This window comes from Trachinotus anak, unplaced genomic scaffold (genome assembly GCF_046630095.1).
Source record: "Trachinotus anak isolate AG129_WGS33_773 ecotype Australia unplaced genomic scaffold, CSIRO_AGI_Tana_v1 ptg000010l, whole genome shotgun sequence".
In the NCBI taxonomy this organism is placed as follows: Eukaryota; Metazoa; Chordata; class Actinopteri; order Carangiformes; family Carangidae; genus Trachinotus; species Trachinotus anak.
The window spans coordinates 7,794,687-7,818,757 of NW_027273861.1; the positions used below are offsets into that span (position 1 = coordinate 7,794,687).

General features: G+C 39.6%; 1 long non-coding RNA gene across 1 annotated transcript; it reads right to left on the minus strand.

Annotated features, from left to right (window-relative positions):
• Positions 1-6,839: 6,839 nt before the first annotated feature.
• Positions 6,840-23,226, minus strand: LOC139626817 (uncharacterized). Its single transcript, XR_011692429.1, has 3 exons — positions 18,520-23,226; positions 17,680-17,816; positions 6,840-8,390 (listed from the first exon to the last, which is right to left on the minus strand). It is a non-coding gene; the product is annotated as an uncharacterized lncRNA (long non-coding RNA).
• Between the last annotated feature and the right edge of the window lie 845 nt (positions 23,227-24,071).

Here is a 24,071-nt window from a genome sequence, read left to right on the forward strand (position 1 = left end):
GAGCAATACTGAGCTCGATGGTAAAATTGTAAATAGTAATAATATTTTAAAATATCAACTCACCACTGCTTTTCTACTGACAGTAGAAGTAGGGTAATTCTGGAACTAGGAATTCATCCGGTAAACATCCTGTAAAAATATAGCATGTTGTATAAAAAAACTTGGTTCTAAAATTATGGAAATTACCTTATTCAATTATCGTCACATAATATAGATTTTTGGCTGTATCACAACAGCGGGGCCAGCCCTATAATCTGGAATGTCTCCTGCTGACTGAATGACCGTATTTCCACCATTGGTCAGCTCAATGCCACGTCACTGAGTTGGCATTTCAAACACAAACAGGCTCTATGAGGGGAGTGTTTACAGCCTGCAGTTTTGCCTAATTAGCACATTGTTGCTAGATTTAGAGACTTTTTTCAAACAAGACTGGGTATAAACCTAGTGCATGGCTGTAGATGCCAAACAGGAGCTTAGGGCTACAGGTCTTGTTAAGGGCGGTCTACCAAGCCGGTCTCGCTTCCTTGCTGCACTTCCAGTTCACTGAGCCATGCCTCCGTTACTGCAAATAAACTACTTTCATTACATGTATCATTATTACAGAAGGAGACAGAGAAATAACTAAACATAAGACACACCAAGCAGAGAGAGCAGGTGAGCGGGAGGGAGAGATAGAGGTCATCGGTAACTGCTATAGAAACTAGCAGATCTGATTAGCAAGTAAACAACAGGAACACCAGCAACTGGAAATGAGACAATACACTGACTGCAGCACAGCAAAACACAGGAAGTGTTGAGTTTGTATTAACATGTAATATACTAACTTTAACACTGCAAATTGGAGCTTGTGAAAACAAGGCAACAATATTCTGTCTTCTCTGAGTGATGATTTTATAGTGAATACGGCTGAAATCACAGCACAGTCTTTGTCTTTAATTTATGTGTTTGGTGAATTTGTCAGACGACACTGCAGTTATAAAATGGGGATTTGACCATGGGCTGTCCAGCCATATACCAGGTTTTGACCTAGTCTTGTTAATCAAGTTGCCCAGTTGGAGCCATTCATTTTAAATGTTGTTGCACATATTGGATTCTGTCTTCCTCCCATTGCCAGCTTGACTGTAAATTAGTACTGATACTGACTAGAAATGAGTGACTGGATGGATTAATGAAACCTTTCAGATGTGAGTAACTGTATTCAGTTACAAACAAAATCAAGACTGAAGCCGCATATTGACCAGCTTGACTCTTCTTTGTACTGTTTGGCAAAAATATTTTTTCTTTTTAACCTTTAGCTTTTTTTTGTAACTGTATGTTACAAAATGTAATCTTGGATTTGTGCATCATTTGCTTTACATCTACTTTGTGCACCTACTGGCACAAAACATAACATGGACACCTGGGAGACACAGTTGAAATCCATGAATAGATACAGTTTGCATTGATTTCAGAGTAGAAACAGAAGGTAGATGTTTAAAAAAAAAATCCAGGGAGTCAATCCAGGGAGAGATGAAGTGACATTTGTCTTTCTGTCTAGATCAAAGGTCAAACAGAGTGGATGGAAACTGAAAAGAAAGAGAGAAGACATTTGAAGACTTTTCCTAACTCTGCAATCTTGTCTATATTTATCGATAACATTGAATCGTGACTCTTGTGCCTTTTCTGATGAATGTCCCACATCTTTTTTTTAGACTTCATCCTTCGCTCTTGTCTCCTTTATCCAGTGTTAGTCTGTCAAATTCAGTTCAGAATATTTTACCAATACCGTTGAATTAACTAGTTGTATGTTCAGTCTTTTATTCAAGGACAACTCTACCAATAGATATGTTACTCAGTGAAAGTTCTGACGAAAGAGTCAGATTAGTTTGATTAGTTTGATTTGTAATTTTCTAAATATTCCAATTCATAAGTGAAAATAAAAACTCTACTTTACTGCTTCTTTTCCTGCTAAATGGCCCACCTAAATCCATTATCTAAATTTTCTGCCTATTGCAGACAATTATCTAACCTTATTTCTTCCTGTTGTGATGGTTTCTGTCAGAGAGTGCACAGTATTTATCCTTCATCTGTCACGCTGCACAAGAAAACAGAAGGTCTGAATTTATAATGATAATGGCTGCTCTTGTGAAGCATCAATAATCCAAATCCATAATGGAGACAGAGTTGGCTGTAAATCCTCACACTAGCACACAAGCAGATATTGGAAGGGCTAAAAACTAGTTTTCAGACTATGTTACACCATAACTTCTTTTTTTCCCCATAGCATTTACGCAATATTGCTCTCAAGAGTATTAAAATAACTTAGACAACTAATGTTTCTGCGTGTATTTCACTCATCTTGAAGGGAAGTGAAACTACAAAGCACTACAACAGAAAAGTTAAAGCAAAAATTGACCTCATTGAAAATATACTATAGCTACACTCACTCTGAAGTGAGACGATGTACTTTTTTTAAAACAACCCTTTGTGAAAGAGAAGCAATAAAATCCTGAAATGAAATGTAACCTTGCTCAATTCAGGACACACAGGAGTTTTGCTGACACAGCCTTTCTTGTTCTGGTGTGACCACATCTTATGGTGACTACTGTGTGTTGATGCTAGCAAGAGAGAGATTGCTACATAATTTAAATGACAAAGATCAGTCAAAATCAGTCAAAGAGTTCAGTGGTTTTATCACAAAAGTAAAAAAAAAAAAAAAAAAAAAGAAAAACTCCACAATCATCACTTTCTTTTTACTATTTGGCTCATTTTATCTACTGTCCGCCATTTTATTTGAATTTGAATTTGAGTGTGACATCTATCCACTATAAATGCCCTTAAAAAAACAACTTTCTTTTAGCGTGGATAAATGTCACACTTTTTCTGCCAATTCCACAATGCTGTGCATCACATTTGATAGAGCAAAAATTACAGTAATGGGCTACTATACCTGTCAGTGACGATGCACAGTAATTATGACGTGTACGTGTCTGAAATCTCAATACTGCTCACAAGAGAGTTTCTATTATATTGGTGCTAGTGAATGTTTCACTTCACCTCCATGTGGTGCAGCTTGCTGCATATGTACATCAGTTTCTTAGTCCTTGGCCTTGCCTGGCTGGTCCATAGACTTTAGATTGGGGTGATGTTACACACGCACATGAACACATGATGAAGCAGAAAGAAGAACCAGTTTAATTGCATACATAATCCTTAACTGCCCATCCTGGGCCTCAAACATCACAGACAATCCAAGTGCCAAATGAAAACCCAAGGCTCTCTTTAATATTTGCCTTCAAAAACAAGTAAAATTACATGCTAATCCCCCCAGTGCTTGGTAAATGATGAGCTGTTATGTAAAGGAATCTGGAGCTCTCTGGAGATCCTGAAGGTTTATGTTGAAACCATAGTGGCTTTGCCGGGATAATCTCGCCCCCTCATTATCAATGTGAGGATGCTGCAGAGGGGCGCGCAGAGTGTGGGAGAGAGACAAAGAGACGGGGGAAGAAAAATGAGAGCGTGAAAGAGGGCAGGTTGGATGGGATGGAGGAAAATGTTAATTTGGTCAAAGCTATAATCATGCACTAAGGGAATGTGGGGCATCCCCACCCCCAACCCCCCACCCCCCTTCCCTTCCTCCCTCCCAACTCCCCAAACACACACACAAATACACACACTGCTCTAAAAAGCTGTCAGTGCATACACAAAGGGATTCTCTTGTCAAAGAGAAGGGGTTACTGAAACACCCATATAGATGTTTCTTAATCTTCCCCTACAAATTTCAAATATTGTGTGTGTGTGTGTGTGTGTGTGTGTGTGTGTATTCATGTATTGTATTGTACATGTCAAATCCAGTTTGATGCTGATATTTCACATCCCTCCATCTGTGTGTGTATGTGAGGATGTATTTGGATGTATTGGTGGTGACGGAGAGCAGGAACATTTGTGTGTATACGTGTATGTGTGTGTAAATACTTTGATCTCCAGAGCTCCCTTGAGATAAGCTCTTCTCTGCCTGACTTCTGAAAACAGCCTGTCATGGCAGCCTCTTTACTCAGAGCAGTGTGTGAGAGAGAAACGGGTGGTGCAAGAGAGATACAGTGCAAAGAGACGGGTGTGGGGGAGAATTCAGTGTCCTGCCAGAATAAATTTGACATTCATAATAACAGTGCAAGTGATGTTAAACTTGATTAAGGCAAATTAGGTATAACAGGTCACTCAAGGTCATATCTGCCAAATGCCAAGCCAGCAGGGAGGTCAGAGGTCAGGTCTCCCACAGGTGGGGAGGATTAAGTGTCTGCACTTGCCTCTGGTCCACAGCAACAGCTGCAGGTACCAGGATTTTCCTCATGAAGCCATGCTTGGCAATCAGGTGCAAATCAGACGAGAGTGCTATAATTTTGCATTTAAATGATGTACTGCAGGGTAATAAGGAGTCATACAATGCTGACAGTTTCTCTCAGATCAATTTTTGGTAGCACAACAAACAATATACATTAAACAATAACGAGTTTATTACTCATTTGAGCAATAAACACGGATTGACTAACAAGGTACACCTGAAAGTAAAATATCTAATTAATTGACTAATGTCAGGCCTGTCCAACAAACACATTAGCTATTTCTAATGAGCACTCACATTAGAGCTGGATGATTAATCGAAATATTATCATAATATGGCCAAGTGCAATATACATCTCGCAGGATATGCAATTATTTGATAAAAGTAAAATGTGTCTCATGCATTTATAAATGAAGCATTGTGGTGTTAGAGAGATGCCCCAGCTTACAAACCATATTCATCATCATCACTTTAACATTTTTTTCTGTCAAAATGAAATGCAAAATTGACCATTCCCAATAAAATAACTGTCATAATAATCACAATATCATTCAGCCCTAACTCACATGTGTGTATTAGATGACAAGAGAAAACAAACAAAGTTAAAGCTCGGAAACAAAACATTCTTAGTTATTGTTTATGAAGAGTTTATCAGGAAATCAGCCTTGTCAGGATTGTGCAGATGTGGTTTAAACAGATTTGATTGACAGTGCACAGATAACAAGACAGCAATGCCAGGCTTTATGACATGTTATAGTAGGAAAAGCACATGTGTTACTCTCTGTGTTCCATTCAGGTGTCCAAGTAAATACCAGAACAATACCAGGACACTGAAACTTAAGCAGCCGAAAGTGGAAATTAGCCAACATAAATCTTTTTATCTATACACCCATGTTTTTCCTCCTGTGACATGCCAAAATGTATGGCCAAGTGAAATATCCAAATCACAGGAGCTGCAGTTTTTTTTATAAAGGTAAAATGTGTCACAACACACCATAAATGAAGCACTGAGGTGCTACAGAGATGCACCGACCTATAAATCATATTCTCCAGCCGTGAAGGAACATGCTTGTTTGATACAAGACCCAACAAAAATCACATCATCATCATTTTTCTATTTTTCTACTGAAAGTAAAATGCAAAAATGATCATTCCAACTGAAATCGTGACTCATATCACAATCAAAACATCTGGCAAAATAATCGCAATATGATTTTCTTGCATGTCGTTCAGCCCTAATTTAAATCATAATCGGTGGAAGTCTGTCCCATTATATTTTGCCATTTGAGCCCTGCCCATACAAACAGAACCATAATTACAGAAAAGCTCTAATGAAATAACAAAACTGGCAAGCAGAGAATATTTAACTGTAGTACTCCAATGCTCATAGCAACTGGTTGACTAACAACCGTTTTCTTCTAATACTTTGGAAGAAAATAATACTTTAATACTCTTCTGCTCTTTAAATTACATAGAATTCAATCAGTCATTTCATGTTGTTAAATGTCCTGACATTAGAGCTTGAAACTGAGAAAAGTTTCAAAGGTTCATACAGTGTCACACATGATGAGCTCGTGTTTATTGTCACAAATGTCATATGGCAAATTGTTGCATTAATAATTTTTAGTTAATAGACAATTTTTGAGACAATGGCTTTATGCTTTTGTAATGCACTAGCGAAAAAAAAAAATTAATTCCAAAAAGTTAATTCCACGTAATAAAATGTTTCAGTGGATCTTGTCTGTATTGCAATGGCTGGTGCACCACCTTCTATAAATCTGGGTTAGCGAGGAGCTTGGTGTCATTTCTCCACTTTCAAAGACGATAATCACTCAGCTACGATGATGTAACAAAAAAGACTCAACATCCAGGTTCTTTTCCAGGCATGCCTTAACATTCACATTCTTCTTCAGGACTTATTTTCAGGACCATGCCTTTTGACTGAGGGTGTGTTCACACCAAGCATGTTGGAACAGATTATATGAACACTCCTGTGTTACATACGTTTGGTTTGCCAGTTGAACCTGGGTGGCACTGAGTATTGTAAGACTCAGAGTATGATTGTCCCCGTTCTCTTCCAAGACAACTGCAGTGTGGTCTGCGAAAAGTGTTAGCAGGAGTTTCAACAGAATTATCTCAACATACAAGGGTTTAAAGGTATCAGGAGACAGATGCTGACATCTGATAGTAAGGCGTTTGTCACGCTTGGAAAGGCTGGCATAACAAAATGAGCTGAGGCCAGACCACAGTCTAAACTGATGATGATGATTTTCATTATATTTCTTCATATCTTATTACCTTTTAAGAATACAAGGAAGGGGAAATCACAAGACTGCAGATGAGTCCATCGTTCCAAGATACAGTGACAGGAGTCAGATATGTTTTGACTGAAAAAACCTGGCAGGATAAGAGGATAAAACACTCTCCAATAAAAACTACACTTGTTGGTCCCAGTAATTTTGTTCACAATGATGTTTGGTTTACATGTAATTGGAAAGTGTGAATCTAACAGAAGTTTGATGATGGCCTTGATTTTGAAAAGGTTTTCGAGTACCATGTGTACTGTAGCCCTACCCCCTTCCCGGTGTTGACCAATCAGAAGCAGCCCTCACATGGTCTGCTGGATGTAGGCAAGCAAGTTGAAAAGAAAAATTTCCATGTGCAGCAGCCCACAAGAGCCACAAATCATAATGCCTGAAAAGACGCAGCTGACGTTTGTTTCCCCCAAATGAGCCACTTCTTTTTAAAGCGTGGGTTCTCATCCAATCCAGATTCAGAGAGAGGTGCATACTAAGGAGAACCATCTGTGACAAAAGAATGTGAGGCTTGGAACACAGGGTGAGTTTTTTCCTTTTTCCTTGAAGGGTTTTATGGCAGTTCATGTTCTGCCAAACATTCCTGACTGCTCGATCTCCAGTAAAAGCATTTCCCCCAGCCGGTAAGTATTTAAAGACGCCTCTGTCTCTACATGTTTCCAATTGGTTGATTTGTTCATTGTAATATAGTTTAGTATCTTAATTATCTTTTTGGGAGTACTCGAGGTTTATGGCAGAAATTGCATAACAAACTTGGAAATTAACTCATAGGTGAGCCATTACCCACCACTCCCTCTCTTTCATCCCAAATTAAATTCAAGCCCACTGTGCTACAGAGGCCAAGTAGGCCAAGCTTTACTGTAGCACCATGGATAAATTAGATTTAGCTACTCCATGTACCAGCAAAGAAGTCAATATTATGTGTAGAACTATATCAAGAGAGCACATCTGTTTACTTCATCGTGAACATGTCTGACAGAGTTTGCAGGATTATGTTTTGTGAAAGAGATAATAATAGCAAGCTATTTTACCATCATCACTAGAGTCAATACTTCAAACATGCAAAAGGCTTTTGAGAAGTTCCCTGACCTGTAGCTTGGGTGCTTCAGCCACAGTTTAAACCTAGCCATCACAAAAGTCCTGAAGAACAAGCATGTAGAGGCCGCCATCTGAGCCTGCCACCACCTTGTCCAGGGGTTCTTGAGGAGCTGGAAGAGGCAGAGGGAGCTGAAGGCTGAGCAAGTAGCCCTGGATGTCCCACTTCACTCAATGAGCTATGATGTGGTTACTTGGTAGAGATCAAGAGGGCAATCAGTGCAAGTCTGGTGGTGGAAAGAAGGGCATAGCACCTGCTAAAGGACTCTGAGATCAAGTGCGAGGGCTCCTTGGCCCCTATTAGCCAGTTCACAGATGCCCTTGCCTCAGAGACCAGGGTCACGCTCTCTGTTGTAGATTATTTATCCCCAGGGGAAGGGTGAGGAGCTATTTTGTCAACTGCTTTGCTAAATGATATGAATATATCAAGAACAAATAAAAGAGATTAATATTGTTATTACTGTTGTTGTTGGGGTGTGTGTGCATGTGCATGTGTGTATTCCTCTGTGGCTGTGTGTCATGACAGGTGAGAGCAGAGGTGAGGATATACATGTCTCCTCCATCCATTGAAGCTGATCAGGACCCATTGCTGTGGTGGAGTGGTCATGCAGGAGAAATGCTTCGCCTTTCCTCCATTGCATGCTGGCTTCTCTGCATACCTGCAAAGAGAGAGCGTTCAGGGCCAGTGAGTTCATTCTCACACCTTAACAAGCACAACTAAAACCAGAGAGAGTGAACATGCTGGCATTTTTGCACTTCAATCTGCCTTGAAAAGGACCAAGGTCTGGCACATGTCGCTCTCTAAGCCACAAGGTTAGCATTACTGTTTGGTGACACACAAGTGCCACAGTGTTGTTCAGTTTGACTCTATGCCAGAAAGCCACTTGGACTTTTTTTTTTTTTTGAAGGATAATCCCTGTAAGTGAAAAAACAGACCCTGATTGAAAGAAAATACAGGAAGTATAACATGAGAAAGAAAATACTCACACAGTGTTGCTATTTTTGTTGATTTTCCTTTACCTTTTTGCAAGGGGACTTTATGATTTACAGTTAGCTTATTTAAAATTATTTGATTGTTTTTCACTTAAAAGGACATCCACTAAAGGTAAAGTGATGTCAGCATTTTCATGATTATCACAATAATATCAAGATCATGACGTGACATTTTCATATTGTCCAATGCCCAGTGCCTGTTTGATATCAAGACTTCAGTTTGAGATCATATCAAATCAATTCAGGACATTTTGGTTTTAAAACAAACTGAAAATCTTCAGTGCATAGAGACATCAACCTTTTCAGCTTGTTGCCAGTAGCATCAGAAGGGGAGCTGCCGTCATTTGTAAGTATGTCAAGTCAGCCAGGTTTCTGCACACTGAGAGTTCACAGAGTGTAACTTATCAAACCGTAGGCACTCAAATGTACTTAAGTAATTAGTAAAAAGCACAAATTTAGTTAAAAGAAAAAGGATATACTTAAGTATATTTAAGTGCATCTTAATGGCATCTCAGAATAGTACAGTAAGGTACTCTTAATTATATTTTATTCCTTATTATATTTTAATGATATGATGTTTCATTAGAATAGTATATTCTTGGTACATCAAAAATAGCACACTTTTAGTACATTAATCATGTGCACATGGAAGTATACTAAGTGTACTCAGTACTCAGTGTACTCTCTTTTACCTGGGCTTTGGTTCACAAAGAAACCGTGGCCTTGCATGTTGTAGCACTGCCTAGAAAGTCTGTCCACTGGCAAAGAAGGTTCGTGCAGCTACACGTTTAAAGAGTAAATACAGCTGATTAATGTTTAGTCTGAGTTTCATTTATTTGCAGAGTGACTTAATTTCAGCAAGACCAGCCAGGGCCCAGCCAGTGTTAGGTAAAACCAAGGTTCAGAGTCAGAGTGATGTGGAGGTGGAAGAAAGAGCTTGTGGAACATAAAGCAGAGAAGCAGAGAAGCTAGTGGCTTGGCAGAGCTCAATCTTCATGTGCTTCGTTAATTGATTTTTGGCAGTACAACAAGCAATAAACATAACACTGACATATTATCACCTTATAAAGTTGATATGGCATGCATTCCATGCATTCATTTAGAGTCATGTTTCTGGCCCCCTAATAAATCCTAATAGTCCAGTATCCATTCTATGGTAACTCTGGTTTGGCATCAGCCAACTATGGAGGTAAATATCTGGCTCTCTAGCTGCTACATGCTCCACTATGTTCACTATAATAATTAATTTACCTGCGGGGCAGGTAGAGTATTGTAGGCTCAACAGTCTGAAAACATCTGCCTGCTGCAGCTGGGAAAGAGGATGATGAGAGTGGTGAGACTGAACTGAAACAGCAACATTTCAGGCCATAAAACTGAACTGAACTGCAGAATAAGGTAATAGATTATTCACTGCAAGTGGCATATATTTCACATTATAGACAAAATTTTTTACATAAAAATATTGTTATTGAAGATTTAAGGCTTTCTCTGCGATGATAAGAGTGTCATAATGTGACATCATGTGGCTCATGAAGCATGAAACATCATCACTCAGCAATTCAAATCACAGTAATATTTCATTTTCTCTTGGAACTTCCAAACACATCTCTCAGTCTTTTTCAGCAGATGGAGAAAAAAATGGACAAAAGGACCTTGAAATTATAATTTTGTTTGTCAGACAATTATTTGGGTCAAGAATGAACATGACCACTCTACCTTCTCATTGAGAACTTGCAAACAATGGGAGATTTAAGATTTAACACAACCATCTACAACTATTATAACGTGGTGTAATGTATCATATATAACATGAGCAAGATCCTGTAAGAGACATTTCGAGAGCAACAAGTATTTTTTTCTCAGTTTGAAAATCAAAAACTAAAAGCAGTTTTCGTGCTCATCCAATGACAGAACTGTGAACCATCTATTGTCAAGCCCCTTGAAATGATGTCTGTCTGAAGCAGATGCCTTGCACAGTGCAATGTGTGAAAATTGGGGGCTGGTGATGTGAAGCTGTCATGGTGCAGAAAAATAAAAAATGCTATAAAAAAGAGTGAAAACAGGTCTCTCACGTCATGTTCATTTGGTTGACACATACTTTCTTGTGAAGCCTCCTGCAAACAACTTTTGTATATTGAAGAAAACCAGTCGTTTTCATGGTATTTCTGAAAGGAGCTGATTCATGACAGAAGATTTCATCATATCATGTATGGTAGAGTGTTAACAGTGTCAGTACTGGTTTCAGGATCCTACCACTGGTATTATTTGGTGTGAAAATGAGCCCATCCTGGACGAAGGATCTGAGAGGGGTTTTTTTTTTATATAGACTGGAGGCTAAACAGACAAACAGGGAGTTGGGAGGTGAGCAGTGAGAGCTGAGGTTGAGCTCGTCATCAGTTTGGCAAGGAAAGCTGGTATCCCAAACCTGGCAACAGCAACAGCAAGCTGGCCTGCAGAGCTGTGGTGGAAAAGGACATATTGATGTTTGTCTGTCATGTAGCAAAGGGCTAATTTACAGCTGATATAAGATATTAATAAGAGCAGCTTTTCAGAAAATCACATTATCACGAAATGAATGCAAATGAGGAATATCACATTTGATAAGAGTGTCATAATGTGACTTCAGTCTTTAGTAGGCTGATCATGTGCTGTAGAGAGTCATTATAATTCTCACCTTTTTAACACTGTTATAAATTCATGCTAAATTGGCCACTGAAACAAAACCTTACCCAAGGGAATAAATTGCTTTGAAAATATTCAGTTTAGATTCACTCATAAATGTTGTGTAATTACTCTCTTTTTCCTCTGTCCTCCAGGAAAAAACACACACATACACACACACATCCTGTGTATTGCACTGTTATTCCAGTGGGTCTCTCTGGGTCTATGTAGGTCAGTGCTGTAAGCAGGCCATCTTGGCTATCTTTGCCCTGGCTGAGGTATCTGTTACTTGGCACTCTGCATTTGTGTGTGTGTGTGTGTATCTGTATGTGTGTGTGTGTGTGTGTGTGTGTTTGTGTGTGCTTGTGTGTGTAAGACACTTATGCTTTTAAGTAAGTGAATGTGTGTGTATGTCTGCCACAGCATGTAACTAAATTGTGTTATGTCTGGAGGTCCTCTGCTATACTGGTCTCTTAAAGAATACTGTCACAGATCATTATTTTCTCACGTTGTTGTTTTCTCACTGAGGCTGTGTTCAGACATTGCAGAAAGGATTTCTGACACAGGCGGCTCTGACAAAAAAACCACAGTTGCCATAATGCAATGCTGTGTCATCTAGCGTTACAGTGCAATGGCCACAAATATGTTGGATGCATACATTCCTGGTAGTTTACGTTGCAATTCTTCTTTTTTTCCCTGCAGTTGTTAGTATGGAGGTGCCATAAAATGACTGACACTGTGATAACCTCTGAAATCTTGTCTCATACTAGAAAATTCTGCAGTACAAGGTCTGGACATCTGACAGGTCTTCAAAGTTGTGGAAGTGGATGTTATGTAAGCAACATGTAACATGTACTATAAGCCTGTCAGCTGACCTCCGTTAGGCTCCACTTGTCGAGTTTTCCATCAGAGCACCACCCAATCACAGAGTTTTGATGCATCCAGCAGTATACCAGAGTTTTTTAATAAGCACCCAACAGGCAGCTGCATTATTTGTCAGACTTTTATCATGTGTCCTCCTTCCAACACAGTGCAACATGCTGAAGGTTCCTGAGTGAAATACATACATGTTTTTAGGTTATGATATTCTCCTTGGCTTTGGAAGTAACACTGTAAGGCAATTAGTTATCCAGCCATGCTAAAGCAGCCAAACACACAGTTTAAATCATTTCTTACAACTTTTCTCTTGTGTCACTGCGTCTTGTGCTTAGGAAAAGCCAAAATACCAACCCCCTAACTGTTAGTATGCTCTAGTGTGCTATGCACGGTATTCATGGAGCACTGTTGCAGCATGGAAAGGAATTCAAAGCTCGACTGACTTGCTGTGCCTAGTGGGGAGGGATTTGCATACGGGAGGGTTACTGGCCTTAAAAGTGAACAAACAGCTTTATCCAAGATAAGAGTTCAGTTCTGACTTAATAGACAACGGCCAATGAAATTAAACAGTTTTCCTTCAGTAGAATAGAGCAGCTGAACACTTGATCACCACACAACATATAAAGGGCCTGTTAAAACCACAAAGTGTTTTTGTGTTCCTTGATAGTGTGACAGTTTGAGAGATTTTCATTTCACAGCTGCGAGATAACAGCTGCTTACAGGTACTGATACAGGCCTCTTTTTAAAAATAACGTCATATCGTCCGGACAGTGTCCTCCACTTCTGATATGATATTGTGCAGCTGAATTGATTGCATAGTCTATTTATCACATAACTTATCAGCACTACATGTCAGGGAAAAAGCCTTTACATAAGAAGATCCTCGTGTAGTGAAATCAAATTCTGTAAACGATTGAATTCCCATTTTTCTCTTCTTAAAGGTTTTTGTCTCTTCCTCCTGACAAGAATAAATGCTAACAAAACTCCTCCTTTCATTTGTTATCAAACTGAATGACAGCCTGATTTGAATTTATCTAAAAATATATATTTTCCTGTATCATAGTGAACAGATTAAACTCTAAAATATTATTATTATTATCATCATCATTATTGCAAATGTATATCTTCTACGCGCTGTTGACTAGAGTTAATGTTCTAGGTTCTGGATAGTCTCTGCCATTCACAGCTGCATTTACACCAACATTTACATTTCACTGGCCATACTGCAGCAGTGAGGAGAGAAAACAGCGACAAGTCAGCATTGCCAGGCCGTGAAATTACCTTAATTTTGTCCACTGTGAAGCTCACAACAGACACATCACATCATCGTGTTCTCAGCCATGGCTGAGCTCACACGCTTCACTATCTCACTTTTTTCTTTCCTTTACTGTTTGTGGTGTGTGTGTGTGTGTGTGTGTGTGTGTGTGTGTGTGTGAGGATGATGGGAATTATGTTTGCTTTTTGTTCCCTTGTATGTGGTTCATTCTATATGTGGGTGTTCAGCCATGTGCAGGCTTTATGAGAGTGTAACTGGGAATGTGTACGACTTTTTCAAACCTACGACATTTTACTCAAGCATTCCTTTGGTCAATAAGGATTACCATGTTTCATTTGACTAAACAGTGATCAATGTAGTGTAGATGCAGAGGTAGATAAACACCCATGATGTCACTGTGAAATAAAGGAAACGCATAATTATATATGTGCTATGTGATGCATCTTTACAAACCTCTTTGTTCAAATTTGTACTTACTGAAAAGATGACATTTAAGGTTATTCATTTTATTGCGATAATAGCCCTCCCTGCATTAGTGGTGGGCTCTAAAAATAGCTCATTATATCTATAGGGAGCAGAAGTCACGTCTGAGTTAACCTCTGTTTCATTAGCTTCTGTAAGTCTCTCATTCATTCAGCATTTCTTTCCACTGTCTTTCTTAAAAAATCAAGCTTCTTCCTGGGGGTTCTGAGGCAGGAAGTGCCTCTGTCCTGCTGTTATTACAGACATGTCAGAGCTAGCCATGACACCTGGATTCTGTCATGGACGCACCACCCTTCTGTCAAGCTATACCCCGCTAGCAAAATAGATTCAGCCCATACTTGGGCTACATTGCTTGTTTTTCTCTGGTCCAGGATATGGCTGGTTCCACGGCTTGAACTTGGTCCATGTACAGCATGATTGTCAGATGCTACCTCCACATCTGGACATATTCAGGTGCACACACAGAAAATCTTGCAGCTGTCAGACAATACAGGAGGTTAACAGCCGGAATCTGCCCAGATGTGAGGTATATGGGCCAGATTCAGGCCGAAGACCCAGCTACATGTTGTGCAAGAAGTTCCATTTTGCTATCTGGGTAATATTTAGCCTGTAAACATGCATAATTATTGAATAAACAATGATATTATTATTGAATCAGTTGACATATTCCTGAGCAAGGTTATGTTCCAAGACTGAATCTTTAGTTATTAGCATAATTACACATGTCAGTGGGATTTTGAATGACATTTTCTTACTTCTGGAAGAAGTCCGGTCATTTGTATTTGCTCTTTTATATATATATTGTGGCACAAAAACAAAACTGAACGTGTAGGCGCTTGACAATGGCTCTCAGTGTTAAAACAACATGACGAAAAGTAAGGTTGGATGGGAATCATTGCCATTGCTAAGCTAACTAGCTTCCACTCAGAAAAGTGTGAGCCAGTTAGCCTAGCAACCTGGATCCTCCCAAATGTTGAAAGTTGTATTGTTGTCATTGTTGAATATTGTTTTTTAATCCACAAAATGCTTTGCTGATAACATGATGTTTGTGTACTGCACAGAGGTTACATGCAGGTGTATTAAGGTTTGAAGCTTTAAAAGACAGGTTAAAAATCCCACCCTAGATAGTCTGTCTGTCCTCCTGGGAGACCAGTTGTGAGGAAGGTGGAAGTGTTTCTCTTATGTGTAGTTGGAACAAAACAAAAGTTATTTCCTGTAAACTCTCAACTCTTCTGGTACATCTATTTATGGCTATGTTTTGGGTGGGAGTATGGCTGGCATATAACCCTACATAAATGTACCAATAGTGCTGACAGTTTGCAGCTTACTTTTGTTTTTGTCCATTCTTGTATACAGTGTACATTCTCTGATGCCAACACTTCAACAAAGAAACAGTTTTGCCATTTCTTTTCATTCTTGTTTCTTGGCAGTAGGGTATATAATCCACTGCTTATTTTTCATTTTCTCATTTTCAATTTTCTGATTGAAAATGCACCTCCTTTGCTACATTTATGCCTGGCGTCCACACTACTCTGGAGTTTTCGAGCGCCTAAAACAGAGACTTAAATGCTGTTCAACCCGTTTTAGTTTGAAAAACTCCAGGGTTGCATTGTAGTCAGGACGGGCAAAAACAGACCTTTGGAAACGATGACATAGACACCCACAGTCTCTCGCTAAATTCGGTCCTATGAGCCTCGACTACCAGTGGTGAATGCAGCAATGCAGCAAGGTCAGTAACAAGCATTACTAACCTTGTTGTCTTTCCTAGCCGCTGTTGTGCCATTAAATTCTGCATTTTAACACTACAGCTGCCTTTACTGCTCCTTGTTTGTAATATTTTGTGGGCAGTCTGCTTCCTGTTTACACATGCCCAGTCTACATGAATGGTCGTATACTGTACCTCCGTGTTTTCAGATGTGTTGGTTTGGACGGGGATCATTTCTGATTTGGAGCTAAAACGGTCGTCTGGACAGAGATTGTTATCATTTTAAAATGCAGTTTTTACATCAAAACATAGTAGTGTGGATGTAGCCTTGGAGCCATGTTTTTAGCAAAAGAGCCTTATGTACTATAAACTAGTGTGGTTCGTGTCGTTTTCAGAAAACAGACCCATGTAGAACGAGTTTGATCTCAACCTTTTAAAAGCTTTTTTGTGAAAATGAGTAAAAACCTAAAAGCAATGAACATTATTTATAACAACTCTGTTAAACTGGTCACCAGTTGTTGCTTCTGCCCCCTGTTGGTCAAGTTGCAGCAAGAAGACTTTTGAGTGCAGTTTGGGAATATCAGAGCAGATTGTTGCAGCCATGGATTAGAAACTGAGCTCAAGGCAGCTGATCCGACAGAGAAAGCCTTTCACTGGGGCCCCCTGCTATAGCAACATCTAAAGCTTTTTACATGCACACACACACGCATGCACACACACACATACACAAACACACACGGCTTCTTGTGTGCAGTGGGATGAAAGCAACCAGCATCGGGCTGGAATGCTGAACCCGAGTGTGGAGAATTGATTGGAATGTTGTGGAGGCTGCGTGTGTGTGTCTGTGTTCATATAAGCCAGGTTTATGTGTGTGTCCGTGTTCGTCGGTGTAATAGGAGTTGTGGCTGAGATACTGATTGTGTGTGTGTGTCTGCATGTCTGCTTTAGAATAGCTGGAATAGTTCAACGGTTTTTTTTGGTAAATTTGCATATTTGCTTTCTTTCCAAGAATGAATCTCATGTCTGTGTCAAAGTACAAAGCTGGAGTCATGGTGTGGTTAAACTAGCTTAGCATAAGAACTGGCTCCGTGGGGAAAGCTTGCCCAAAGTGAAAAAAATGTACCTATCATATTGTGTTTTATTTGTGTAGCTTTAACCTAACCAGATGTAAAAGTGACAACTTGTAATACTAGAAATATTAGAGGAGTTACCCACCAGAACTATTTCTTTCTTTCTTTTTCAGTCAGGTGTAGTGACTGTATGCAGTTTCCAAGAGACTTGCGGTTGGTGAGGTTTCCAGGTTTGGTACAATCATGGCTGCACAGAGACTAAAACTATAATCATGGTCCTCTGACCATAACCTGAAAATACAAGCTACACTTGGAGACTCTGCACAGAAGTACTGGGACAATGAGTAAAGTGCTGTTCTTCAAGAAATTGCTTCAGCATGTTAAAGTCCCTCTGAAATCACAAATGTGGTGTGCCCACCCCTTTGGACCAGAGAGAAATATCTCAGCAGTTACTGGATGGATTGTTGGGATATTTGGTGCATACATTCAGGGTCCCCAGAGGATGAAGCCGAATGACTTTGGTGGTCCTCTGACTTTTCCTCTAGTGCCACCATTAGATCAGGTTTAAAATTTGAAAAAACAATTCTTTGGTTTATATCCAGATACCTGCAAAACTACTGATTCTCATAAACCTCAACAGTACTTTATGTTCAGTGCTAATTAAACATTGTTTATATAGGTAATATTTGAAAGTACGCTATAGCAGTGCACATGGTAAACACACAGTCCAACATTAGCAATCCAAACATTAGCGTGTAAATTTTGTCATTGTGAGAATATTAGCATCCATGTTAATATTTAGCTGAAAACCCGTCTGAGCCTCAGTTAGCCACTAGCATGGCCGCAGAGAACATGTAAGGTTTCAGCATGGTCCACACGCCTACCTGCACACCATCTCATCATGGAATGTACATACTTGTCCTTGCAGTTGCAGAGACCAGTAGCAACCCAGAGTGGTCAGTGGTTTCTGACACTGTAGTGGGTGTTGTGGACAAATCTACAGCTGCACACAGGAAGGCCGCTGTGGAAGAAGAAACAAGGAAAAGCTGCACAAAGTGTCTTTGATAAGCGGCTGAATGACCGCGATGTTTCAGATTTTAAGAGGTACGTGCTTGGTCCGCAGCCAGCCACAGTAACACAGTTGCAGATGTTTACGGTTGCATGAGCAAGTTTGAGGAGAACAGCTCAGCCAGCCTAAGTTGTGTTACATTTCTGTTTGAAATATATTTTATAAATAAGACTGGTGTTGGTTGAAATATTTTTGAACTTGGACAGAGTCAGTCCAGCTGTCTACCCTGCTTCCCGTCTTTATGCTAAGCTAGGTGAAAAATGATTCCAGCTCTATACTTTATCCACAAACAAGAGATTGATATTGGTTTTTTTTTTCATGTAACTCATGTATTTGTCCCAAATGTTGACAAATTCCTTTATGTGTGGATGTGTGTGTGTTAGATTTAGTCTGTCTCAAAAATATGGCCTTGTACTTCTGTGTGTGGGTGTGTGCTTGTAGCTATGTGTGATTGAGTGTTCACACCAAGGTGTATGTGTGTGTGATATGCATCTTGGTCAGTGTCACTGATACAGCTAGACAAGAAAGGCCATCCATGCTGCTCTTCCCTCCCCCACCCCGCCATTTCCCTCCCTGTCTCTCTCTCTCTCTCTCTCTCTCTTTCAGTCTCTCTCTCTCTCTCTCTGTCCACCTACGTTTACCTTCACTCTCTGACCTGCATTTGGTCGCTCAGCCCCCGGCCTCATCAGAAGATGCTGCTCTCTCTCTCTCATATGGCTGCTAGAATAAAGGCAGCACTGTATCCTACAAAACCAATGATGATGTCAGCTTGTTATTGACTCTCCCAGGTCTGAATGACTGAGCAGAGGATTGGGGGTGGGGTGGAATCTATCTATTGCAGTGAGGTGACCAGCCAGGCACAAATGAGCTCTAGTGTGCGTATGTGTGTGTATTTGTGTGTGTGTGTGTGTTTGTGTGGTATGGTGTGGGGGATGGGTGGGATCCTGCAGTCCTCGTTTCCGCAGACATAATCTGTCCCAGTTGCTGCACACCTCTTACAGTTTACAATAAGCTCTCTCTCTCTCCCTCTCTCTCCACCCCTCCCCCACGTCCTTTCTCTCTTGTAGAGAGATGGATGATTTCATCTGAGTAGCGAGAGAGATGGACATAATAGGCAGTAAGACAGGAGGGAAAACAGAGACGACAAACAATAACAAAGTGATCTTAAATGCCACCTTTGGTGAAATGACCTTGTCTGCAGGATCAAACTGGTTTCAGTTTGTTGGACATTTTTGAGATGCTACATATGCTTATATTTCTACATAGGAAGAAAGAAATACTACAGGGCACAGCACACCTTACTAGAAATAACTGTGTTTAAATTGGCCATACCAGTGGGTTATTTTATTTTTAGCTGTTGTCCTGTATTTTGTAAATTTGCATATATTTTTTTGACATTGTTCCAAACAGCATTGGTACAATCATGCAAACTCCACCGTAAGATGACCAGTATATGGTGGTGTTTGCACAGTGCATTCAGATGGTGTTCAGACCCCTTCAGTTTTTTTTCACATTTTGTTATGTTACAGCCTCATGCTAAAATCGATTCTATGTATTTTTTCCTCCATCAGTCTAAAATCAATATCCCATAATGACATAGTGAAAACTGAATTTTAGAATTTTTAGATGTCCTGTGGTAAATTCAGTTGATTGGACATGATTTGGAAAGGCACACACTTGTCTATATAAAGTCTCACAGCTGACAATTTCCATTAAAGGATCCGTGTGTAGGATTTAGAAATGAAATATAATATTCATCATGGTGTTTTTATTCATGTACAAACAACTGAAACTAAAAAATCGCCTTGTTTTCGTTACTGTAGAATGAGACCTTCATGTCTACACAGGAAGCACAGCCTCTACCACAAAGCCCGCCATGTTGCACCACAATGTTTCTAGCCCAGATGGGACATGCCAAATACTGGCTCTGTAGAGGGCCTTTTATGTTTTTACATTACCTGAAGGCTACTGTAGGCTCTCTTAAAAACTTGGAAAGGAAGAGCTGAGGGGAGGGGCTCTCAGTCGGTTATATTGCCATGGATTAAAGATTAAATCTAACTGCAAGCTGTTGTCATGATGACAAATCTATTTTATACCAGTGTAGTAGAGTAGTTATGCTGATACTGCCAATTATGATTCAACAAATTCAAATTTTAGCATAATAACCGTGGATATTGGCCACTTCACTCTTCAAAGGATGATTGAAGTCCAGTGAGAATACTTACACAAGAAGAGGATCAGCCAAGAAATTGTTATATCAGATTGCAATGCATCTGAAATGACTTTTTCTTATTTATAATAATAATAATAATAATAATAATAATGTGTGTTAATTTTGCAATTGTTTATTCATCCTTTAAACATTTCATGTTGCCTTCATCCATAAAAAACAACATTCAGTTAAAAAAAAAAACAACCTTTTCTCTCTTCTCTTTAATGGAGACAGTTCAAGGTTCACTTTCACTGTAAATGCACACTTCAGTAGTGTGATGTACAATTTTGCTTCTTCCTGACCAAATTCCAAATGTCATGCACGCATTGCGGCCCCGTCTGATAGAGCAAGAGCAAAAGTTACGTGTTTCTTTGTCTTACTTTGGTCAGTGAAAAGAGGAGCTGCAGTGGTCGGACAGACAGAGAGAAAGTCGTGTTTTGCAGAACGTTTAAAAAAATAACAAAACAAAAGAACGACAGCGCTACCAACCCTCTTTTCGTGATTGTATTACGGCCATTATGGAACATCTACGTGACAGAGACCTATGTTTGAAGTCAAAAGGCTATTTCTTTTACACACAGATAAAACCAGCAGCGTAGTTAGATGAGATGAGACTTTAGTTAGATGCGTTGAGATTCACACATTTGAGGTGCTCCAACACATTATTTGATATTCACCCTAAGGTTCTTCCCTGCCTCAGAAACCTTTCTGTGTGCTCTTCATTCTGAGAGCTTTTCACCTTTTGTGTCTTTCAGCTGAGGCATTGCATTTACACACAGAGCACCTTCAGTTCTGTTTTGTTTAGGTCGTCCCTGTGTAAACATTGCCCCTGGGATGTGAGAACACAAAACATTTGACAAACTCTGAAGTGCAGTACAGTGGCCATTCTGCAAAGCTGAAAATCAATGAGAAACCTTACATTAAAAAAGTTTCTTAATGCCATTAACCCACAGATACTTTAATACAATTGGATTTCATTAGCCTGTGATGCTGGCTGAAGTTCAAAAGCTCTGTTTCAGAAAATTGTTTGGTATTTATACTATACCTAACAGATCCAGTTTCTGTCCACTGTTCACTATGTTTGACATTTTACAGAGAAAGCCAGTGAACATTTTAAAGCCAGGGTTTAAAACATCTGGGTGGAAAAAGGTGTCACCCTTCAGTTATTTTACTGAGAGTTCTCTTGGTGCAGAAATGTGTTACTTCTTTCTCGTTATAAATATCCCAGCTAGAGTTGAGTTCATGATTTGCAAGTCAAAATCTGTCTTGTCTAGACAACTAGGTTAAACTTAGCCTAGGTACTTTCAAGTGGTGCTAAAACAACAGGGATCTCTTTAGTGCTGAAGGTTGGCAACACAATGTTAACATATACTGTAGTTTTACATGCTGCTAACAAATTCTGATGCAACATAATATGATCTACAGATAACCACCAAAATAACAAAAGTAGGCCTATATCACTGAACAACAAAATTCCTTAAGAAATGCAAAGTAAACACAGGGGTAATCAGTTTTTTATGGGCAATGTTGTCCGTAGGTACATGTTATATTGGCACTCTGTGCTGTTGTCCTTTTTGTCTGAGGCCAACGTTAATAAACCCTCCTTGGGTAATTGACTATCAAATATTTTATTAGGAATACATTGATATACTGTAATTTATATGAAAATGCAATTTATTTAGAGACACTTGCAGAATAGTGGCAACTGTGGTCACATGTAGGAACTGACCCTAGCTACCTCAATGGTGGATACCTTTAAGGATACCTTCCTCAGGACAGACCAGGAAATACCTGTCCTGAGGATCCACCTCATCGAGACTGGTTTGGATAAATAAATCAATATGCCTCTTAATATACCTAAAAAAAAAATAGTATTCATTAAATATTTCCTTTTCATTCTCCATATCCTGTGAGTCAATGCATTTTGTGCCAGGGACATAATACATGTAATAGAGGCACGATCTGATATATTACCCTGCCCAGGCATGTCTTAGATATAAATTAGTAATCTCTTTGACTGTATATATAATAATCTATTGCATCTGGATATTCAGTTTTGTATATATCCTGCAGTTTATTAAGAGAAACAAATTTCAGTTTGAATTGATTGGTTTCATTATCACAAAAGTTAGATACAGGTATGTTGTGCAGGTCCCCCCCTAGGTTGGTCACTCCTTTGAGTCTAACTGTCTTAGTGTCCGAGTAAATGTGTGAATGGCAGCCACAGTAACATGGATGTTGACTGTGTGATTGATAGAGCAACAGTATAATTTTACAGCTCAGTGACAGAGGTCTTGTTTCCGTATAAACACTTGATATGCTGGCAGTTAAACTCAGCGCATTCAAAATCATCTCCTGGCATCTCACTATTGAGTTGTGAATGATTTAAATAACACTGTACCTTTAAGAAAGAAGGTTTTGTTGCTCCCTTGGCTTTTGAGCTTTATAAAGAGGAGTTGTTTTGTTAGCCAGAGTTAAAATAAACTGAACTTTGAAACCCCTTGTCACTGACCTTTACCGACCAATACTCTGTCACTGGCTTTACACTATATTTCCAAAATAGATATCTGTATGACAGCTCTGTGAAAAAATTCTGAAGACACACAAGGGGTACTGGTGAATCGCAGAGAGGTTAACTCTCCTTTTACTGTCCAGCCACCATAATCCAAATGATGAAAGTTAATGGCTAAAAATGTTGATACAATCATCAAAACTCAGGCCTAAAAGAAATACCCACAGGCACTAAACAGATAGGGTGACCATACTGTTAAACATACCACACATTCTATATATATATGCACTTATGCACGCACCAATTACTTCAGCGCTTAGCACAAAGCTCACCTTTCAACACAATTGTTGCTTTAAAAGCAGTACTTTCATTGCAGAGTGCATTATGGAGGAAGGAGTTGGCCCCCTGGAGCTCTTATGAAAAGACAGCTCTTGACAGCTAGCATACTGACAGGTTCTGTCAGCAAGAGCCACCAGCATCACAACCTATGACGCTTTACTATGACTCATAGGGATAGCATTGGCTGTCGAAGACACGTCATAGAGAATTAGGAAGCCAACTGAGGGACCACAGCGATCAGTTCCTTCGTTTGGTGGTTCACGCAAAGGACGTCAGTTGAGTTGGCGGTTCGTCAGTGTGGCACGACACAAGTGTCTTTGCTGGTTTCAGATGTCATTTTCCAGTGCCCTCGTTGTTTAAATGGCAAATACACTTGCAACCATCTAAGCGCCCATGGACACGTTGGTCTTAAAATGAGGTGTGGTCAGGGGCATTGTCAGCGCGTTGCTAGGTCTGAGGAGGGAAATGAGTCTGTTGAGCTCAGCAGCAGGTGCGGGGTTGCAAAGCAAGGTCTCATTAACAGTGAAAAGCAGCTGTCACTTTACCAGCTTTTTAAACCCGAATGTGTGCGCACACTGTAACACTGTATCTACACAGGAAACGAAGTGTGAGCAGCATGTTAGCAAAGCAGAAGTAGCTTCAGTGCTCTGTCTGTGTCTACTACAGCTTTTATAATTCATTGTGTGGGGAATGTACGATTCAAATTCTTTTCCAATCCACAAAATATTTATTGAGACAGAAACTAATTTGTGGACCCACACATACACAGTGAAATCCCTAGAGCAATGTTGCCAGTATGGCTAACTAATTATAATACTTCTATACAAAAACCTCCAGTGAGATTTTATTAACTCTGTTCTTTGTTATTTAGAGTATTTGGTATATTGAGTTCCACTGGAATAACTATTTTAAGCAGTCACAATCATTGGTACTGACACTGGGTAGATTTTATGACTTGGGCTTGTTTGCACACTGTGGGATTTATTATTGGTGTTTTCCCCTCCTCCCTCTGAAATCACTTCTGTGCATTTTCATCTCCCTTCCACTCAGGAGAGTCTTTAACTGTCTGAGCTGGATTTCCTAGTTGTAAATGTTAATGTGAGCTGGGATCGATGAGGATATTAAGGCGACCAGCCTGTCTTTG